The sequence below is a fragment of the Dromaius novaehollandiae genome, chromosome 17 (genome assembly GCF_036370855.1).
Source record: "Dromaius novaehollandiae isolate bDroNov1 chromosome 17, bDroNov1.hap1, whole genome shotgun sequence".
Classification (NCBI taxonomy): Eukaryota; Metazoa; Chordata; class Aves; order Casuariiformes; family Dromaiidae; genus Dromaius; species Dromaius novaehollandiae.
Genome location: NC_088114.1, coordinates 12342019 through 12363370, shown reverse-complemented (window position 1 = coordinate 12363370; position 21352 = coordinate 12342019). Strand labels below are relative to the sequence as shown.

At 46.0% G+C, this 21352-nt stretch overlaps 1 protein-coding gene across 2 annotated transcripts in view; it reads left to right on the top strand.

The window, feature by feature from the left end:
- BCR (BCR activator of RhoGEF and GTPase) overlaps window positions 1-21352 on the top strand; it is a 109311-nt gene that overhangs the window by 3799 nt on the left and 84160 nt on the right. The window contains exon 1 of one of the 2 annotated variants that reach the window (XM_064522223.1): window positions 13624-13850. The exons of the other annotated variant lie outside the window; for it this stretch is intronic. The gene's annotated coding sequence lies outside the window, so the exon portion shown is untranslated. Of the gene's footprint in view, window positions 1-13623; window positions 13851-21352 lie in introns of those variants that run through there. 2 annotated transcript variants of the gene reach the window in all.

Below are 21352 nucleotides of genomic sequence, written 5' to 3'. Positions count from 1 at the left end.
CTCTGCTCTTGTTTACTGATGCTCTTTAGATGACTGAGAAGCCTCCTGGCAGTTGCAGTTTTGCAGAGGCAAACAAAGGGGCAAAAACAACAAAGGTTGGTATAGCTTTAGGATAAATTCAGCTTTCAGACGAGCAGTGGTTCAATTTTAGTTTAAATAATTTCATTTAGTTGGTGCTTTGTGGGATCCAGCGATAATAAAATGGACTGCTGAAAGCTCAGAGCAATTAAAATTCCTGGTTCCAGTGGAAAGCTTAGTGTCTTGTTCCTGAGGATGACCACACGACTGCAGACAAGGACAGAATGTAACTGATCTCCCTTCTGCTTTCCTCAGCATAGGGGGTAACATAGCAAGCTTAGCAGGAACCTGCACCAGATGGCTAATCATTTCTGTCTTGCACATTAGCTGGTGGCAACTTTTTACTTAACCAAAAAGGCTTATGTCTTCAGGAGGACTATGTTTCTGGTTTATTCCTACTGAGCATCATTTTATAAGAATTTGGTTTTTTTCCTGCTTAGGAAGAAGTTTGATCTCAAACCAATTGGCAGAACTTCTTTTTCATAAAACAAACACAGAAGGCGTGAGAGCTCGCTGTGTGATTAGCTGGCTGGCTACCGTTCCCAACTATGATGCTCTGATGAGGACTGTTCTCCAGCACCACCTGATACGCAAGCAGTTCACAGCTCCAGCCAGCCTCTCCTGCACCTGTGGTTCAGTCGCTAGTTCTGCCAGTCTCCCCTGAAGTTGTGCTTGAATAGAAAGTGCAAGTCTGAATCACAGCAGGTTCTGTCCGGCCTTAATGTTAATTAGCATCAAGTGGGATTTGTTCAATAGTGTTTGGCTTCTTTGTGCATTCAGACTTCTGTCTCCTTGTTGGCTTTGCTTTTCATGACTTTGGTTCATAATAATGCTGAACATAGTGTAGACAGACGCTATGTGAGCTTCCTGTCTGGATCTGCCATGCCAGTGCATCTTGAGTTTGGCCAGGGAACACTTGCTATTTTGTCTAAATTCTTTTGAGTTCACAGTTGAGCGATCACTTGTTAACTTTGCATTACAAAAAAGGAGTAGAAGGAAGTCACCTCTCAAGTGAATGGGATCTGAGCCGATATTTGAATCTGTGTTCCTGCAGATGAGTTATCAGACCAAGGTAGTAAGAGCTTGGCCTTTTCCAAGGAGAAGGCATGGTATGAGAACCTGAGGGGCGAGGTTTGATAACAACCATATTTTCTCTTAAATATATTTAATGGAATCCATTCAAAGATTTTTTTTTTTTGTTAGAATGAATTATATAACACCCATTTCCTGTAATGGGAATAGGGAAAATCAAGCCTATGATAAATGTGAATATTTTTGCTACAATTGTTTGGGGAGAGTAAGAATTTTTTTCTTTAATTCTGTGTAATCATTTGTTGCAGACATAGGAACTCAAGAAGCCAACAATTGTGCTTTCTGCTCATAATCAAGGGGAGAGTCGCATAGTGCCTTCATGCAGTGGAGAGGCCTCCCAATGACCTCAGTTGTCAGTTTTTTGGGGGTTTTTTGTTTTTTGTTTTTTTTTTTCAACTAGTAACAGGCTGTTAATTGAAGCGCACACTGAAGTTGCTGCTTGGTGTTACAGCTTGCTGCATAAAACTAGGGCATGATCTCTCATAGCTCTGTGAATGAAATGATTTAATCTATCTGCATGAGGACATACAAACTGCACCTGGAGTGCACATAGATAATGTTTACCTGTAAAGCTGCTTCCTTGTGGGCATCTTTATGCCCGAATAGTGACTTCTGCCCATTTGAGGGGACTTGACAGTGCTCTCCAACGAGTTCTGCCACTCTATCTAGAAAGCTACCAAGAGCCATATTGCTGAATATACAGCAATCAGTTTGGAGATAGGTATTATTTAATAACATCGGGATTAACTGTGCTTGTTTTAGTCTCTGCTAGGTGTGGGAGTGCTGAATGCCGCTGTCTGGAGCAGTGTGTTCTCTATGCTTTTAGTTGGTTGGATGTGGACAGAGGAAGGAGCACTGGAGTTTGTCCATGTATGCGGACTGCAGGACTCAAATTGCCTGTTATCTCAGCTGAGCAGAATACTGTTTTAAAGTGTATTCTTGCTCAGAGCCCTAGATTCTTCAGTTTTGGATGCTTAAATGCCTAACAAGATAGTCAGGCACCTGAATTTCCTGCTTTTAAGGTCATCTCTGACACTATTTCATTTTAAAACCCCAGGAAAGTGTGGACTGCATGGTGATGGAAGGACACTGTTCTGTAGCAGCTTCTGCAGGGGCTCTGTTCCTGGGTTAGCTGCGTATTCTGGGATCTTGGACAAGTTTCTTAGTTCTGCACTTCTTCCACCCCCTGTTGTCTCACGTAGATTTTACAAGACATAATTTGAAAAGTGCCTTGCAGTCTTATAGCAGTATGAAAAGGACTCATTGCGGGGGGAGGAATGCCAGTGCTGTCACTGCTCTTCAGAAACAAACATTTCGCTCTGAGCACCTGAGGCAGACTTCAGGCCACTCTGTAGTGGTTCTTCCTTCTGAGAATCTGAAGTGTAAGAACCCGTAGGTGTGCAGCTCACCTGCTGCTCTCTCTAGAGCTGCTGGCTATGGTTCCTGACCTTAGTCTGTGATTTACACTGCATCAGGAGTGAGGTTTAGATTTTTCTAACACTTGTCTACTTCATTTTGCTATTTCTTTTTTTAATGTTTTAATCCTTTACTGTATGGTCAGTAGGTTTCCTAGGAGTACTGATGGCAAGATGCTGTCTAAATGCTCCCCCCCCATGCTTTCCAGAGATTATTTAATGGCTTTTGAGATTATCTAGCTGCTTGTTCTACCACTCCCCTCTTCTTTGACTGGGGGAGTGAAGAAGATTTTTCTCTCCCCAGCTGAGTTCTAAGGAAATCTATGAAGCTTCAGCTTTATGGCCCCAATGACTGTAGACTCTGCAGGGTTTTTTTTCTTCTTTTTCTTCATCCACAAACGGATACTGACTGTTACCTCTGGCCCTCCATGGATAGATGATATGCAGATAGATTTTATTTTTGCTTTTCTTAGGTTCAACCTAGACCATGGAATTCCTCCCACTCCACCCCCTGGGTTCTGCAATCACAAAGCACCTGCTTTTGAAAGGAGGTGGTAAACCAACCCAGATGGAAGTTGTCCAATACTGGAAAGCCCTGGAGAGTGCTGATGTCACCTGATCTGTTTGCATGAAGCTGTTTTTCATGGCCAACAACAAAGAAGTGACAAAGTGGGGCTGGCTTTGCTATGGAGTTAATAGACTGAGAGTTATGAATTCTGGCAACATATATCAAGGAGAAATCAGTTAGGTAGAAGCTGCTTGTCATCCCAACACTTGAAACTTTTCTGAAGTGGTCTAAGGTATTGTGCAGGTGTCTCACGAGGACCTCCTAGGCAGGCAGTGACCTGCAGTTGGGCAGCTGAAGTGTAATGCCAGTGCACGCTTAGAGTTTGGACGTATTGTACAAACTTAAGGCCGGAACCAAGTTGCAACAGAACCACGTGGATGTCCACACAGCGTCCGCACTGTGATGACCCCAGGTAGAATGCTGTTGTCTATGCCAGGTGCTAGAGCCCTCAAGCATTGCAGTGGATGCCACGCAGGATCGTGGCGCCTTTGATTTGAGTGGGAAACGTGTAGGCAGGTTGAGCCACGGTAGTGAGTCTGGTTGTGTGAGCTGTGCTCCTATGATACTTGCTGACTCTGTTCAAAGTACTGAAAAAGCAACTGTGCAGTAGCTGTCTCATAAAAGAACCGGTTTGTTGCCAAAGGAGTTGAGCTGACAAGTTTGCATGTATCTGTCCGTCCATTCTGCTTGCCCGTTGTCAGTCCAAAGGGTTTCAGAGAAAAAACCCTGAGAGGTTGCTGTCTGGCACCAGGTTTGGTCCTGCCTTGGAAAGTGGCAGGGAGAGATGTGAGCATTTGTGGGCTGACTGCCTGGCCCAGCGCACTGCTTCTTCTGAGATGGAGGCATCTTTCTAGATGGTTGAAGAAAAAGAGGAAGAGGGAGTAGAACAACCTGGTGGTTTCTCAGGACTTCTTTTCACTGCCCTCCTTTTCTGGATTAGAAGCTCCTCAGCTCTTTTTCCCTTGCAGCACCAACAGTGAGCAAGGGAGTGAAGAGTGGAGGAAGGGGTGAACATGGTAGAACTGGTGAGGTTTTGGAAATGATGTAGGAATTGGGTTTGTGAGATAAAACTAATTGCTGTGCAGAGAAATAGGCAAACCAGGGGAGAAGATGGGTCTGTCTTTAGAGCAGTATATGCACTGACCGTGGCTTATAAAGTAGTTTACTTACGTATGCATGCAGGTGATGGACCTTAAAGCAATGAGCTACTTCAGGGAAGGAGGTACTTTGGTCTCCTCTGGGTTTTTTTGCCTCTAGCAAAGACATTGCACAAATGTATCTTTCTCACCTTGAAGCCTTTTAGTGTTTAGTATGAGTGCAGATAATTCTTGCAGCTGCCATGGTCCCCATGGACAGAGTGCCTGAGGTGCAACCCTGCAACACCTTTCCTCCCGAGTCTTGCAGTGGCGCTTCCTGAAGCTAATGCAGAGACAAAAAAAATCTAGGGGCTTTCAGAGAGTCAATGTGGCTGCTAATTTGTGGAATCAATTGCTCTAGCACCTTCCCCAAGTGCTTCCATTCATTTGTGTAGTGCTCCTGGTCTGGATATTTGGATAAAGTGCTAAGTATCCTATTCAGTCGCTCCTTCGGACAGTTTGCATTTCACTGCTCAGAGAAGTGCGGCTGCCTTCCTCTGTTCATTGCTGTCTTCTCACTGGGGCTAGAAACCTTCACTGAGGTGTGAGTGAAGGTAATAAAAATCAGTTGGGTGGGATGGGCAGTAGACATCTTGAGTGACAGGCTTGGGAAAGGGGGGAATAGGGTTTAACCCTAGAATTTGGTAGACCTTCAAATGTGTGTTGGGAAGTGCTTGTCTGAATACTGAGCAGCACTCTACAGACTCCTAGAAGAAGTGTTGGGGGAAGGGAGGATCGTTTGTAATCCAGGTTTGGCTTTGCGGGCTCTCTGAAAGATGGGTTAGCAGAGAGATGGAAAGAAACCAGTGAGGGCTTTGGGCCCAGGGCTAGCCTGAAACAGTCCCTGCCAGCAGGTTCTAGCTTGTTTAGCAGTTGTCTCCCTAATGCCCTCCCTTGCTCTGCAACCTGTTAGGGATAAACAGTTACACGGAGATGTAACAGATAAACGGAGGCAAGAGAGACCAGTATTTCAGCTTCAAGGAATTTTGGAGGTCAGTCCATAAAGGTTAATGAGGTGAGACTTGGCAAGCTGTTTGAGGAGAACTGCTCTATTTCAATTACCGCAGGGAAGCATATTGCTGTTCACCAAAATCAGACTGCGGATTGGAGGCACAGCTTATCTGGAGCTTGCTTTTCCCCCAGAGGAACCCGGACTAGCAGGTCGTTCGACTCTCCCCTTTGGTTTGTTCTGCCCAGTCGGATAAGCGATAAGCGTGGCGAGAACAATAAGGGCCTGATCCTGCTCTTCCCTAGCTGTGAATGAAGTACTTCCAAAACAACGATTTTGAGTGTCTTGAGTTACAAAGCAGGTTTGAGCCAGCTCACTAGTAATAAGGTGGGTTGGTTTCCTGACTGTATTTTTAAATTACATGTGATGTGAAAGTAAGCATAAATTGTAAGTAAATCCTCGAATGTCAGTGTGTCTGCCTGCTGAGAGGCAGAGCTTCACAACTCCGGGACTTCCCGAGGCTTGTTTTGAGTTGCACTGCATGTGTTTTAACAGCAAAGCTGTCCTGTGCGGGACCAGTGCACTGTACTGCTGTCACAAAATCTGGATGTGGTTTGCAAATCTCTCCTGCTCGCTAAAATAACGAAAGCCTGTCTTCCTTTTGTCTTCTCCCCAGCTGCCAAAATGGTATCTCTCAGCCCCTCTCTTAACCACGTTATGGCTGGTGCAGTAATCAGATTATTGCAAATGTAATTGGAATCTCTCTCCGTTTTGGAGAAAGCTCTGCCCAAATGTGGCAGCTGGAGCCGCGCTGCGTGTGGCTGTGCGAGCACAGCGCGAGAGCCCACGGTGATTGCCCTGGAGCAGGACTGGCTTGGGAGCGGTTGGTTTGTTGGTTTGTGTTGCCGCATTGGGCCTGTTGGTACTGCCGGCCCTTTGGCTAGTCGTTGCCTTGGGTGGGGGTGTTATCTGCAACTGTTTCGCTAACCCGTGTTGCTTCTTTTTTTGTGTTTTGTGGAGAAAGGGCTCCTTTCCTAGGGAGAACCTTCTCTTTTTAAAAATAAAACAACCTCTTTTGAAGCTGCACTGAAGTTAGTGCTTCTGTACAAGTTACCGCTCACTCCAAAGTGAAGTATCCAAAAGCCCCAAATTACTTGCAGATTGGCCTGTGGCTGCAGGGAAATAACAGCGGCCAGTGCTGTGCTCAACCAGTATGATGTGAAACCTAAGAAACCAGCTTTGCAGTCGTATTATTTAGCAGTGAGCAGTTCGCGTTTGGCCTCCCCAGCTGCTCCGTGTTTGTGATCCCTCCCCAAGGTGTGGAGGAGCGCGCTGCACGGCCTTGGCTCGCTGTGCCTGTTTACTTCTTCTTAAGGACTTGAGAATATTCTGCTCTCAGAAGCAGTTACTTCTCAGATGGGATATGTGCCAGCGAGTATGTTATCAGCAGTGATACGCTGCCTTGGCCGCAAAGCTAGGTGAGGAATGCCCGCTCGGAGCCCGCGGCAGGGGTGGGGCTGGCGCAGCCTCTCCTTGTTGGCATAATAGTAAAAAGTACCTCTCCGTTACCTACAGCATCTGGGTGTTCTTTTAAAGTGGGCCAAGAGCTTCCTAGAATAATCTGTTCTGAAGAAAAACAACTCATCCCCTGGAGCATCAGGCTTCAGATGTGTCTGAGCTGCTAAAAAGTACATGTGATCGGTCTGTTGTCGCTATGGTGGTGTAACACGCCAACACGGAGAACCCTCTCTGCTGCGGTCTACAATTACATATCACCCTGTGATCTTGCCCAGGAAGGCTGTAATGGCCTGTCAGCCTGGCTGGGCTCAGAGCTTCCCAAAAGAGATTAGATTATGGTGCTTAGCATGAGCCAAGACACAGAAAGGCTTGCTCCTGTGACTGTTACCATCCAGCTGTCTCAGTTCATAGCCACCGTCATCTTTGTTTCTCACTAACCTAGCTGTGTTCCTGCAAATGATTTATAATGATCAGCACTGACATTACCACGTGAGGCTTCAGAAATGACGTGCTGAGAAAGTGAATCAAACGTTGTGGGAAGACTTCTGTTCTCCCCTCCACACCGCCTTGCTTGCTCCCCTTTGCAGGCTGCCCCCTGTGCTTGAGTCCTCCTAGGTCCAGCGCTTGAACGTGAGGGTTCCCCTCCCCTCCTTGGTGTCGTGGATACTCCTCGCTTCACCTTCTCCTGACGTGGTCGCTGGACCTCTGAGTCTGATAGGAATGAAGTCACTGTTTTCACTCTTGTAAGGCAGCAGAATAATGCCTCACTCTGGCAATGTCCTATCACTGTCTTTGAGGTAATCTCAGTATTTGTGTGAATGTGTGCGTTTTTGCTGCTTATACTAATTACTTGCTTGAATTTGTGGATTAGAGTCAGCAGAGAATATCCTGCTGTTAACCCCTACTACAGCTCTGCTGTCTGAGCCTAATTGTGGCTGCTAGCAAGCCCCGTGCTTGGCTGCGACTGAAGGTGCCTTGTACAGGAGATGTGCAGCCTGCAGGACTCCACAATGACTGCAGTGAACAGCAACACGTCTTACTCTGTGTTCCTTGCTTTTTCTTTTTTTTTTCTTTTTCTTTTTTTTTTTTTTTAAGTCTAAAAGGCTGATGAATGAAATCTGAATTGCAAAGAGGAAAAAAAAATCTGACTGACACTAGTTTTGATGAAAACATTCTTCAGCCTTGGGACATACACAGCTTCTCTGGTTCGATATTAATCATTCATGTCCTTTGGTACAGGGTGGATGGATACAAAGAAGAGAATGCTTTAGCTAAATCCAGAGTATTGCTTGAAAAGAGTCCTTGGCTTCCAGACTTGCTGGGACAAGTATGTCTAAGCTCACATAAGCATGCTCCTCAAAGGGCCTTGAAGAGCTGCTTCTGACTATATCAGAAAGCTAGTACATTTAGCACAAGCAATAAGTTGGGGGTAGCAGTCAACTGTGTAATTTTTCAAGTGAACCTTTCATTCAGCCTTTTCTCTGCTATTTTCTGTCCTAAGGGACCTTCTCATAGGAGTGGAGTAGGCTGCAATTCATGTAACATGTTTGGATGCTCCATAGTCTGCTGTTTCTTCTTTCCTGGGAGACCTGCGCTCCCTTGATTGTTATGAGACCAAAATGCAAGTGTTGCTAACAAAATTGCATGGTGCGCACACATCTGATCAGATGGAGGGGTCTGGATGTGTGGGAAAGCGGACTACAGTGTTTAGTCCTCGGGTATCTTCAAAAGAGGCAGGGCAGGCCCACCGCAGCACGGCGCCTGGGGACCATTTGCTCCATCACACACATGAAACAGTTCTGCTTTTTCCAGCACAAGTGTCTTTGGCAGACCTGAGTGCTGTGCCCCACACTCTTCTCTGACAACAGGGGTCAAGAAGCTCCCTGTGCTGTTTCAGGTGGAGTACTGAGCTACAGGCCTGGCGGCCTTCCCGAATCGATCTGACAGCAGCGAGAAGGCGAGTGCGATCTTGAGCTTGTTCACCTGGCCTGACACTCTTGCTATTCAGAGGAGAGTGGATTCTGCTTCATGTAAGTGCAGGAACTCTCATATTTGGTGAATCTGGAGCAGGGCATATTGAAGAAAATTATTTTCCACTTTTCTGTATTCCCAAGTGATGTTTGAACACGGAGCCTTGAGAATGCAGAACTGTCACTGCAGCCTGCACTGCGGTCTCTGTGCAGGGACTACTTCAATTTCTAGGTTTTGATTTTTTGCTTAATTCCTGGCAGCTCCTCTGGAACCCAGCTTGAGCATTTATACATACCCATCAGCCTTTCCCTTTGCAATGCTGGGAAACTGCCCCGGTATATATGGAAATATGTACATAGGGTATATAATTCAAATTGATTTTGCAGTTTCTGTGTCTGCTGAATAAATTATTTTAAGTTTGTAATAGGAAATTGATGGCCAAAGCAGACTAAATATTCAGAGCTATAGGAGTGGGGGCTTGGATACTGATTACTATCAAGTCTTATCAGAAACTTCAAGTTGATGCTGTGAGGCTGAAAACCCACCTGTGTTTTTTTATTTATTTTATTCAGGGGGTTTAGCAAAGCTGTAGTGTGGTAACCAAAAGCAATGTTGTGCAACTTTGGATACTTTTAGAGTCTTGAATACCTCCTAGCACAGTCCTGTATATTCTTTCAACAGTCTGTAGAGTTTCATGTTAAAAGGTATCCGGAGATGTAATTATGACCCTCTTTTAGATAGTTTAGGTAGGATGCAATGCTTAGTTTTGTGCAGGTAGGAGCTGACCAGATATAACCAGAAGAGAAGGTTTGGCAGGCCAAAGACTGCCGGAGCTAGGCCACTCACTGGCTGTATTGTAAATGGGACTTCTGACTTGATTGTAATGTAAATTTAGTTGCGATAGATGCGATAGGCTCATCTCATGGTAACAGTACATGGTACTTGGGTACTGGTGCCATGGTATTTAGGATACTACTTGTATGCCTTGAACAACTTGTCCTATCCCTGCTGTGCCTCTGTTTCTTCTCTCTTTCGCCTTCCCCAGAGCTGGGAAGTGCTACCTGTCCCATCTGCCCCAACGTTAGGGAAAAGGAGAAAAAGATCTTGCTGCTCCTCCAGCTGGCAGTAGCACTTGTCCTCCTTGCCAGGGGAAAAAAAAAAAAAAACCCAACAAAAAAAAGCCCCACCCTGGAACAGAGCTGTAGCTCTTGGGAAGAGCTTTCTGAAGTCTGAAGGAGATAGTGTTACGGCGAGGGAACGTGTGCCCCGGGAAGGTGTAGGAGACGGAAGGTCCTGTTGCAGCCTCCACCCCAAAGTGAGGGATGAGTCTCGGCCAGTCTCACCTCAGAGGAGTTGGGAACTTAAGGACAGTTTACCTTGCTGAGAAATCCTACTGATCTCTTACTGAAATGTCTTAATATTGCAGTGGTTGATCATCTCACAATGTTTCTTTTAATCTCCCCCATCATTGGCTTGAGTGCTCCCTGACAATCTGTCTGCGATTTAACATTGACATTATTTTTATTCTCCTGTTCATGGCTTTGTACTGTATTCATGGTCAATGTCTCAAGCGCTCAGAAATTCTGCGCTGTACTGAAAAGCTCCATGAGGGAGGTGAACGGGAGAGGTAACGCTGAGGAGAAACGCTGATGCTCCCTGCAGTGCATAAGGATCTAGCTGTGCCCAGGAGGGGGTGGGGGGCAGGCAGGAATGACAAGCTGTGCTTCAGAGCAGGCCCCGAGTGCAGCCGGGGGAATGGGGGACTGAGGGACGCCTCCAGGAAAGTCCACCTGAGGACACGCGTTGCTGTCGTGGAGTCACTGAGCTGAAACCACTTTGCAGTTATCAGAGCTTTTGCGTATTGCTCAAATGGGCAGGGTTCCCATCAGGAAAAAATATCGTGATGGAAAAGAGGCAGAGCTCAGAGTAGCTAGCAGGGAAGGAATGGGGGAACTTCGTGGATTTTTATTTTTTCTTGGATTATTGTTTTTTGATGTATTTAACAGTTGGGCACACTGATGGCTACACTTAAGAGCTGTAACAATATCTCAGAAGGGGCTTAAACCAGAACTTGTTGAAGTCGGGATTTCTAGTGACTTTGTTTTGCTGCGGTTGAAGCTCCAGAGCACTAGCTGCTTATTTCTGTATGGCTGCCTGGACCGAAAAGCCACAATTTCCCAAGATTTTTTAAGTGTGGGCTTGATCTCTGACTTCAGAAGAGCTGATAAGGTTTTCACAGACCTAGGTTGTAAATGTTTTAAAACTATTACGTGCACCTGGTCCATGCTGCCTAGCTTCAGCAGCAAAGCTGCCGCTGTGTTGGAGCGCTCTGTGCAAGCTGCGCTGGGCAGGCGCTCTGAAAACAGCTCTCACGAAAGGCTTCTCCGGCCCTTCGGAGAGCTGCTAGCTGTGCATGCCCGTCTGCCGTGCTTTCTAGATGGGTGCTATGGAAACCTTAATGCAGTTTGGAAAGCGTTTTTATTTTATTAAATACATTTTTAGCACCAGTCTGCCTCTGCTGTCTTAGGAGGCAGAAAGGCAAGAGAAAGTGTGACAAAATGGTGTTTGCATAAAAAGCATCCAATATGCTTTTTGTAGTTTGTTCAGTCTTCTGAGATAGTTTGGTTAGGGAGGCTTTTTTAGTATGCATGGGGAGAAAAATACATATATTACTTGTTTTTTAGAGTATCTGAGACGACAGAACAAGGTGCCTCCCGTTCAAGGGCCTGGGCCGTGGTCTGCAGCAAGCTCCGGCTGTGTCGCACCGCGGTGGGATCTTCGCTGCTGGAACGTGACTAACCTGCGTGTTTGTGTTCAGCAAACATGCCCTAGCCCTGACCTTGAATACCCTAAATTTATTCAGGCTTGAGCACTGACCTATACATAATTTGTTGTGGTCTCACCGTTCAGTCAAACTAAAATATGTACTAATGTGGCCTAAGCTCTGCTTTGTGTTGCACTCAGTATTGAAATATAGTAAAATTTATACTGCCGAGGCGGCGTTCTAAACCTTTCCACATTTAGTGCCCGTCCTTGGCTTCAGCGCTTGTCTGACATTTCAGTACGTCCACTTAAAGCAAGGGAGCAGACTCGATTATTTGTTGTGTAAATGTGCTCTGCATATGTGTGAAAACGAAAGACCTGAAGAAGGAGAATTTTTGAACTTTAATCTTTTATATTCTGTATGCAGATGTTTCAGCCTGGTTTCAGTATGTGTGCAAATATGCACTGATGCAAAAATAGAAACACCTTTACAAATTTCCACCTAAACTTTGTAGCAAGCTCTTTCTTCTAACTACATAATCAGCTTGCTAAGGAAAAATTCTGATGCTAAACCTGGTTTCCCCATTAACGGGCACACACCATGTAGGGCTGATGCATGGTGCAGATATGCTTGTTTAAGAATAGCTTTTTTTTTTCTTCTTGTCACTAGTAAGGAAAAAGATTTGCATATATTTCGCAAAAGCGTGTAAAGGAAAAGAAAAATGAACTTATAATTAAAAAGAAAAAAAAACCCTGGGTCTATAACAAACTTTAATCTTATATAAATGTCCAACTATTTTAACAAGCATGCATGCAGCTCAGCCAGTTTTTATGGAGATGCTGAAGCTCAGGCTTCTAGCTGAATTTTGGTAAATCCTGGTGCCCTGGGATGCAACTTGGTGCACTTCTCCTGGGCCACACTTCTTTGTGCTGAAAAATGGATTAACTTCCACCATGTGTACATATCTGGTAATGTATTTATATCTCTATATAATTTTTAAATGAAAATACCAACCCCCCCCCAAAAGAACCCCCCCCCCAAAACCCTCAATTCTGTTACTAGAGATTTGTCTTTTCTTTGATTTCTGACTCCTACTATCCATACACTTTCTTTCACTACTACTTTCTTGTTTCTTTGCTCTTCTTAATTCTGGGCTCCTATTAAATCATTCTGTTTCCCCACTAAATAATTAAGTTCAAAATCTATTTTGCATTTGCCTGCCTATGGCTGTGATTGGTTCTGCTTGTGTGTTAGGTTTTTTCCCCGCTCCTGATTTTTTTTTTCTTTTTCTTTTCTTTTTTTTTTTTTTTAAGCAAGGACAGTGTCATCTTACAACATGTTTTTGTATATGTCTTACAGTATTTTTATATTATGCCCCTTGAGGCTGTGTCTTGATATAAATTGCCTTTGGTGATAATGCTCCGTGCTGTGGCACGCTGCCCTATCAGTTGTGCCAGCAACTGTTCATTTGTAGGTTCACGCTGTGAAGTGGATCGGGGATCATCTGTGTGTGTGTGGTTTTTTTTTTAACAAACAAACAAACAAAACCAAAGAAAACCCTTTACCCAAACCAAAACACACAAACCCTCTAACGGTGCATCTTGTCCCTGCTCCCCACAGCTGCTGGTGCTGCAGCAGCAGCAGCTGCCTGGTCGGTGATGAAGGGCAGCCCGTGTCATGCCATGAAATACAGCGTGTGGGTAACCCCCCCCCCCCCCCATCTGCTGGGACTCCGGGGCTGGTAATACAAATAACAGTGCGAACATTAATGCTGAGCAGCCAGGTTCGACTTGAGCAATTTTGCTCCTGGTTACCCAGCTGCTTCAGGATTTCAGGCAGAGATCTGGGGCATCCTTTGGGCAGAGTACCTCTTTCCCCGGTCAGATGCTCTGTTTCTGCAGGTAACCGGGTGGGGGGTGGGCAGGCAAAGTGGCCTGAGGATTTGCCCATGTTTGAAATAAATTTCTTCTACAGACCGCACACTAGGCAGAATGATAGGACTGGAAAAGCGGGGGGGGGGGGGGGGGGGGGAAGGCCTATTTTTAGTCAGCGTTGTTTGCAAGACAGACCAGATGAGATCTTCATCCATGTGACTACCTCCCCTTTCAGGTGCCTTTGTAAGTACTTTGTATTTTTAATAATTACATCAGCAAATGTATTGACTGCTTATGGTCAGGAGAAAATAAAAAAGATACAATTATCTCTTTTCTCTGAGAACAGGAAAATCTCCAGCTTTTGCTAGAAAACTGTTTAGGTTATAAATCGCCTGGAAGGAGAGCTCTGTGAGTGTCGGATGAGCACAGCCTTCCGAGGAGCCTGGATCCCCTTGAGTAGCAGGCATCGGTTTCCAGGAGTCTGTGTGAGTGGTCATAGGATAAGACCTTTTTTTTAATGATGTAATTACTGGAAGAAGTCAGCGGCAGTATCGTCTCTTGTGACTACGTAGTATGTGTGTATTTTCCTCCGTTGAGTGTTCTTGGACAGGGGAGTTTGGAGGTTATTGCCAGGCCTTCTCACGCTTCTTTGCTGTGAAATACAAAACTTAATTCACCTGGCCTAACAGGGCAAATAAGACTTGCAGTAAACAGCATGATTCACTTAAAAAGCTTCATCTAGAACAAGGAGGGGGCAAGGAACATCAGGAAAAAGATGGGCTTTGAAAGTATCTTTGTTTTCTCTTTTGCGTGTTATTTAGGATGTTTGTATGAATAGGAGATAGGACCCCTATTTTTACCTGTGCGTGCTGGCTTTGCACAGGTTTGTGGGGTCTTTTGGCTTGCCCTGCTGAACGCCTGCCTCGTGCAGCAGCCAGGTGCTACATTTCTGGCTTCCAGTTTCTTTTGCTCTTTCTGTTCCTGTTCCGTCTGCAAACATGGAAAAAGATGGCCCCACCCGCTGACTCAGTGTGCCCGCAGCACTCCCCGCTTCGGGTTCCTGAGACAGGATTAACATTTGAGGCAGCTTGAACAGCTCAACAGAGATGGGTCTGCTTCCCTTCTGCCAAACCTCTTTTTAAAATAGCTGTTTCTTCTCTTTGGCCCGTGAATCCTGTCTGTGTGCTCTACCAGGGCTTCTGCCGCAAGCTGATTTCCCTATCTAGTATTTATTTAACAGGCTTGCAACAAATACAACTGTTGTAGAGATAAACTAGTACACAGAATGATCCTTTTCACAGGTTTATTCTGGTACTTTGAGGTATTTAGGTGCATTTAACTGCACTGTTTAATATGTCCTTGAAGATAGTTCCAGCTGAAACCTGCTGCTGTCAGATGCTGTCATATCGCTGCATGCATACCAAGGGTGCCTGCGAGATGTCAGGCAGTGCCCTAGGCAGCGGGGCGGGTTGCTATTTATAGGGAGATATTAGGAGCAGCAAAGCACTTAGGCTGCGTGCCGTAGGCTGGTGTGTACCATGGCTGCAACACGGGTGTCGCAGGTAGCGCTCGGAAAGGCGGGTTGCTCTGCAAGGACTGGGGAGAGGCACTTTCCTCGTGAGAAGGGCAGACTCGCCTTCTCCTGCCTGTTCTTCCCTTCTGCACCTCGTGCAGAGTGCCGTTGTGGGATGGCTCACCCCAGGGGCAGCTGCGTTACTCTGTGTATCCCTTTAGCTTGTTTTGCTTTGGGATCAAAGGACCGCATGGAGGCAAATGTCAATTATTAATTCTTGGTTTTAAAAATACACAAAGTGACACACTTTTTCCCTTTGATGGAAGTAAACAGCAGTCTGCTTCTTCCCGTCAGCATACAGTGCAGACCTGTTGTAATGTCTCAGGTTTTGAGTTCTTGCAAACAAGTGCATCCTGCAAAGGGCTGTATTTGGCAGTGAAATAGTCAGCAAGATGCCTGGGAAGGAACATTACAACCTTGAGCACAGCCCTTTGGAATGTAGCAGGTTCCTGATAAGGCAAAAACTGGGTGGGTGAATGTTTTTCAGAGAAGCAGGCCTGTAGAAAGCAGCGGTGTTTAAGACACTGGGAGTCTTTTTGTTTTGTTTTTGTTTTAAATATAATGAAATATAGCTTTAAATATGTTAAAGTCCATGGGAAACTTCTGAGCAGGTTCAGTTATTTGCCCAGCTTTTAAAAGGATAACTTGTCATTCTGATGGTACAAAGTACTATTTTGGAGGCTGGCTTAAAAAAATGCATGTAAGCATCCTATATCAGTTTAAAGTGTGAGGAGGAGAAAACTCCGTTTATGATTTTTTGCACAAACAAGGAAGGATATGTGCTATTAAAACTAGATTTTTCTTTCCAAATCTTCTTTTGTGCTGTTATAATGATGTGGGTTATTATAATGATATGGGTTATATTTTGTCTTTGGATCTGCAGGTGTTTTTAGAAATATGGATGAGTGAAACTATCACAAGTCCTGTTCACATAGGGAAACTAAGGTACGGATGCTTCCGATTAAAGCGTCCAAGGTCATCTACGGATGATAAATCTGGGATGTAGATCCCGAGCTTCTGTTCTCAGTTCCAGGACTTCACCAGCACGACAATCTATACTACATACCTCTCGTCTGTGAAGTGAGGTGGCAACACAGATGCCAAATAAGCTTTATCCTGGCTCATCTCTGTCTGTGGTGGTTGGATAAGTATTGTTTGAGCGTTGTTGTCTTCACCAGTTCTGCTAGAGCCCTACAGTGGGTAGGGCTTAAAGGGCAAAGCTAGTTAAATCCACATAACCATCTTGTCTCCCCATTATTGCTGCCTTTTTGTTGGCCTGTTCCACAGCTACTTGAATGATAAAGAGCTGTACTGGTGACCACAGCTTCTTTCATGTAACCCACCAAGGAGCTCTATATATATATATTTTTTTTAATTAGTAATGAATGTAAATAGACTGAAGCTATAAAGTAGTCTGTCTCATTACCAGACTTCTTACTATGAAGCTCTTGGGTCTTTGTCTTTCTCTCTGTATTTTTGTACAGCACCTAGCACAGCAGAATCCAGGATTCAGGCTTTTGTTCGCTTACTGCAGTGCAAACAACACTTTTTTGGGCCTTAAGTGGTGTTAATTGAATGGTACTTTGCAGCAAAAAAATTACCTGGCAGGAGACTATTTCAGGGAAGTCTAGTCTGTTTCTGCCACCGAGTTTGCTTCAGGAATCAAACCAGCCTCTAGCTGGCAACAATTAAAGAGACGGGAATTAAACAAATTCCAGTTTTCCTGTGCTGCAGGATTGACTTCCAGACTAACCGGCTTTTCTTATTTACATTTCTCCAAAGGCAGATCTGCATGTTGTTTTTTCACTGCTTGGAAAGGTGCATTTACAGCAAAGGTCACTTGTGTTTCAGATTGACTTACTAACCAGTAAGCTCCTGCCAGAACACTACTCCCCCTAAATTTTAAAGCCTTCCAGGTAGGTCTCCTTAGCGTTGTCTTGTAAGATCACGGAGAGAGGAGTCGGTGTACGTACTCGGCAAAGGAATGCAGCTGTACTGCGAGTGCAGTATGCTAGTGAAGCCCGGAGACTTTCAGCCTCTTCCGAGTAACAGTTGCGCTCAGGTTTTCACTGGCTAGTGGGTCTTTTTATACTCCCTGTACCTGCCTTTTTCTGTTGTTATTTTTTCTAGAGCTCTTTTATTGGACCCTCTTCTTGCTTTACCTCTTAAGGAAAACGTCAAACTTTTAAGTTTCCTAATGCTCTGAATCAACAGCTCCCCAAACTTACCTTTGTGGTGAGTCAGTACTCCAGTAGTGTCAAGAAATAAGCTGGTACTGTTCCAAGGGGAAAGAAGTACCCAGCCCTCAGGGAATATACCCTCTGGGTGGAACAGTCGCATATACAGCTCTCCTGACTTCCTTGTGCCTGACCCTGCAGCGGTAAGCCCTCCTGCACGTGCACCAGCTGATATTCGTTACAGACTTTCAGTTGTCAGAGTGCCATGAGTTATGGACATCAGTGTGATAGACCTCTGCAGTGCACAATTTGTTAGAGAGGACTGCAGAGAAGGACTGCTTCTTTGTTAGAGAGAATTGCATCTTCCTCTGTTACAGTCATCTAAGGCTTGGACTTCCCTCTTTGTGCTTGAAGGTTTTTGTTCGTGAAGTTTTTCTCCCTTCTCCATGTTCTTTACCATTCCAGTCTCTCCCCATCTCCTGTCCTTATGTGCCATCCACTGTTCAGTTTCGCAAGTGATAGTTTCCTCTTCAGTATCATCCCCTGCATCTTAAGGCTAGTTAAACCCCCAAATTGTTTTCTGATGCCTGAGTAAGGACCCTTTCCGTGTGTGTTTTGCTGCTGCAAAGCAGTCGTGACCGCACCCTGACCCATTAGACTAGCCCAGCCGTATCACTGCACCATACCCTCAGCTGTCTTCAAAAACCACATACGTTTTATTCCTTCTGAGTCTGTGTCCCTGAGCGCAGTCTTTCTCCATATGTTGCTTTTTAATATTTTCTTCTTACTCCTTTCCCTCCGTCCCCTGGCCATCATCTGCTGCTGGTACAATGTGTTACCACCCTTGGGGCAGCCCTGCAATGTGACTGGGAGGGAGGAAGGGGGAAGGTTGCAGATGCAGTCGCAACCCTGGTGGGGCTATCGGGTGAACAGGAGCCTGTGAACTGGTGGAGAGGACTAACATACTTGGGAGGGAGCACTTCTAGCTTGACTTCTGCTAAAATGTTCATTGTGTATTCTTCATAGAATATATGTCAGAGTATAAGGTGACTGACAGGAGTAGGCTATAGTAAAGAAGAACGTGTGGAGGGAGAGCATAAATAGCTTGAAATACCTGAAAGGGTGTTCAAACAGTAAAATTACCCTTTATCTGCTCTAAGCTGCTTGTACTGCTGCCCGTACCTTGGATGCCCTACGTGTTTATTTGTCCTCGTGAATCACTGTACTTCTGTAGTTGCAGAAGAGCTGGTCAAACTACTGAGTAAGTATAACTTTCATCAAGGAGGCTTGTGGGACTGCTGCCAAGGAAGGTGTAAGCAAGGTTTAAGGAAAGGGCAAGAGTTCTGTGGATTGCATCCTTCTAAATTGTTGCCAGCTTGGTTTTCTGGAGTACGTAATCTATTTATTTCCCAACTGGACTAGTCAGAAAATTGGGCACCCAGTACTGAGTTGCTGGGGAGGGAATCTCCACAAGTCAGCAGCATAACAAGAAAGTGCATCTAGATTGCATTGCTCTACTTTCGTCTCAAAAAATCCTAGTGGCACCATTTGTAGCTGCAAGAAATAGGCAGAGGTTTTCAGGAGCAAGTTTTTCTTGGTCCTAAATGGACCAGCTGAAGGGAGGGTAAGTAGCTGTCAGACCAGGATGAGTAGGTTGCCTGTCTGATGCATCCTGGTATCTCTAACCTGCAGAAAATGCCAAAATCTGGGTATATGCTGGAGGATGAGCCATATTTCCCTAACATCTTGGAGTGCGTGTGTGAGAGAGGCTGAAGCTGAGGAGGAGAAGCGGCGGCATTTAATCCCTTGCTTGCTGAACCGTAAAGGTCTGCTTTGTGTCGGTCTGCTCCCCTGTGCTTCCCTCCTGCTTTAATGACCGTGATGAATGACAAATGGAGGCAGAGCAGTGAAAACAGGAAACATAATCCCTCAAAAATAACTGGTGGGAAAGGGAGAGGAGAAACTGTAAATAAAGGACCTCCTGCTTTCATGGGGCAGCCCCACAGAGGAGCTGATGGCTTGGCAAGGAGAAGGAGCTGGTATTCTCTGGGGCTACCAGGGGGTCGCCTTGAGCACCTGGTGGGGGAAGAAAGGCCTAGCAGTGGGGGAGCATCTGCCCAGCGTGGAAAGAAGTTCAGGGCCGCTTGTCTTGCCTTGACTAGAGGTGTGGGTTTTGAATGGGACACTATTTATATCCGTGTGTTGCTTATAGGCTGCAGAGGCCCTCAGTTTCTTTCTCTGGCTGTGAGAACTGAGCACTGCTTCTGTGTTATCCTGCAGTCCCTTGAGAGAGCAGAAGGAGATAGAGGAGAGATGGCTGCACTAGCTGTATCTGGGTAGGGAAAGAGCCAAGAAGAGCAGTAGCAGGCTGCTCTGTGAGAACTGTCTTGCCTCAGACTACTATTTTCATTTTGTGCCGCCTCTGAGCCTTGTTCATCAACTTCAACTGTGGAAAAGGAGAGGGGAGACTCAGTTTTGCTGCCCAGCAGCTGAGTTACTGTTTGGAGATGAGGGGCAGGAAGAGTTACGATAAGCGCAGCAAAGGCCTCTCTGCCTGTGGGGCGTTTCAGGAGGCATCAGATTGCCTGTTGCAAAGGTTGAAGGCTCCAAGTGACCAGAAGCTGGGTAAGGGAAGCCAGATAGGGAGAGAGGTTCTGCCAGTGCAGGTGGCTTACGCTGTACTTCCTTTCGTGCCATAGCTTTCCGGGGATGTTGGGTGGAGTGTCTTCAGTGGGAAATTCTTGAGGGCCAATGAAAATGAAGAGCCAGAATGAGTAAACTCTAGACTCCTCTTATGCCGGCTGTGAAGAGCAGGTGCTGAGACAAGTAGCTGTTGAAGCGGTGAAGCCTTCTTGCCAAGAACTTGTTGTAAACTAAGTTCGCAGCTCTTTCACAAGGTAGTGTTTCACAGCATGCTTCTGCTGGTCGCCTTCCTCGGGGAGGGCAGCTTGGAGTCTCCTCTGACTGCCGAGTCCTGCTGCACTGAGATACCTGAAGGCCTGAACTGAATCCTGTTAGTTTGGCCTGGTGTAGTGGGAGAAATGGGGACCCTTGAGGGGGGATGTGCTTTGCCTCATCGTGCTTTTGTCTTCTTCCAGTGTGAGCTGAAGGTGAAGATTTCTGAATTTTACATATGCAAAGTGAGAACAAATGAAGCCCAGCACTGCCCGTGGGGTGACTGAACTCCGCCTGTTGCAGCTCTGCCCATGAGGAATGGCTAAAACCACCACCAAGCTCTGGTCGGGTTCACTCATTCCAATTAATTTTGGTTTGGATGCTTCCCCCCCCCCCCCCCCCCAATCAGTATGGAGAAGGGAGCTCCAGCAGCTGTGGGATATCTCCTCTGTAGCAGCTAGAAGGAGAAAAGCTGTTATATGGATCAGTACTTCAAGCTTTTCGTTCCCGCTGGGGTCTGTGGTAGTGGACGAAGTGGTGTGCTGGGTTCAGCAAAGTCGGCTGGTAGCGCTGAGCGCAGACCACGATGCGGATGCTGCCGAGTTTGGCTCTGAGAAAGTGACACCAGAAGGGCGGGTGAGAAGCTGGGGACCTGCCTGCTGGTTTCCTGTTTTCTTATGGCTTAGGTTGGTGGAGCACGGCTCTATAGCACTATTTACTTAACTTTAATGAGGTCAACGGTAGAGAAATTTGCCCGTGTACGTTTTTAGGGGGGGACATGTTTCAGCCACTCGTTGTCCCTTTGTAAACGTTAGGGGAGTTTGAGAAGTCCTGCCTGGGCAGCTCTTGCAGACCTCCCCCCCTGGCAGCGCTGCTGCCATTCCTGGCTTCTTGGGAGCGGAGCTGCTCACGCATTTGCCCCCCGTAACCCCGGTTAATCCAAGAGCAGCGTGCCCGGGCTGCTGCTCCTGCCGCTCCTTTGGCTCGCAGCAAACAGCTGGCAGAGCAGCTGACAGCACTGGAAAACAGAAGGTGCTGTCAGAGCTGAGCTGGTGTTAATTAAGCGAGTTATGCTGTAGAATATAACTCCATGCCCTGCTGGAAAGTGGCGGGATGGGCCAGGGCTGGAGAGGCCTGTGGTATGCCTCCGTCTGCAAGTTCAGTGCTCGCTCGAGTTTTAGAGGGATAGGGATGGTTTAGTGAGGGGAACACAGGAAAATAGGGCAAGGTGCAGAAAAGCCTCAAAAAAGACATACGCTTCCTTTGCATAAATCGGTAAACATTATCCGAGCGTGTTATATGGTTTCTTCTGTTGTCCTGCTGCGGTTCCTGGGCTGGTTTT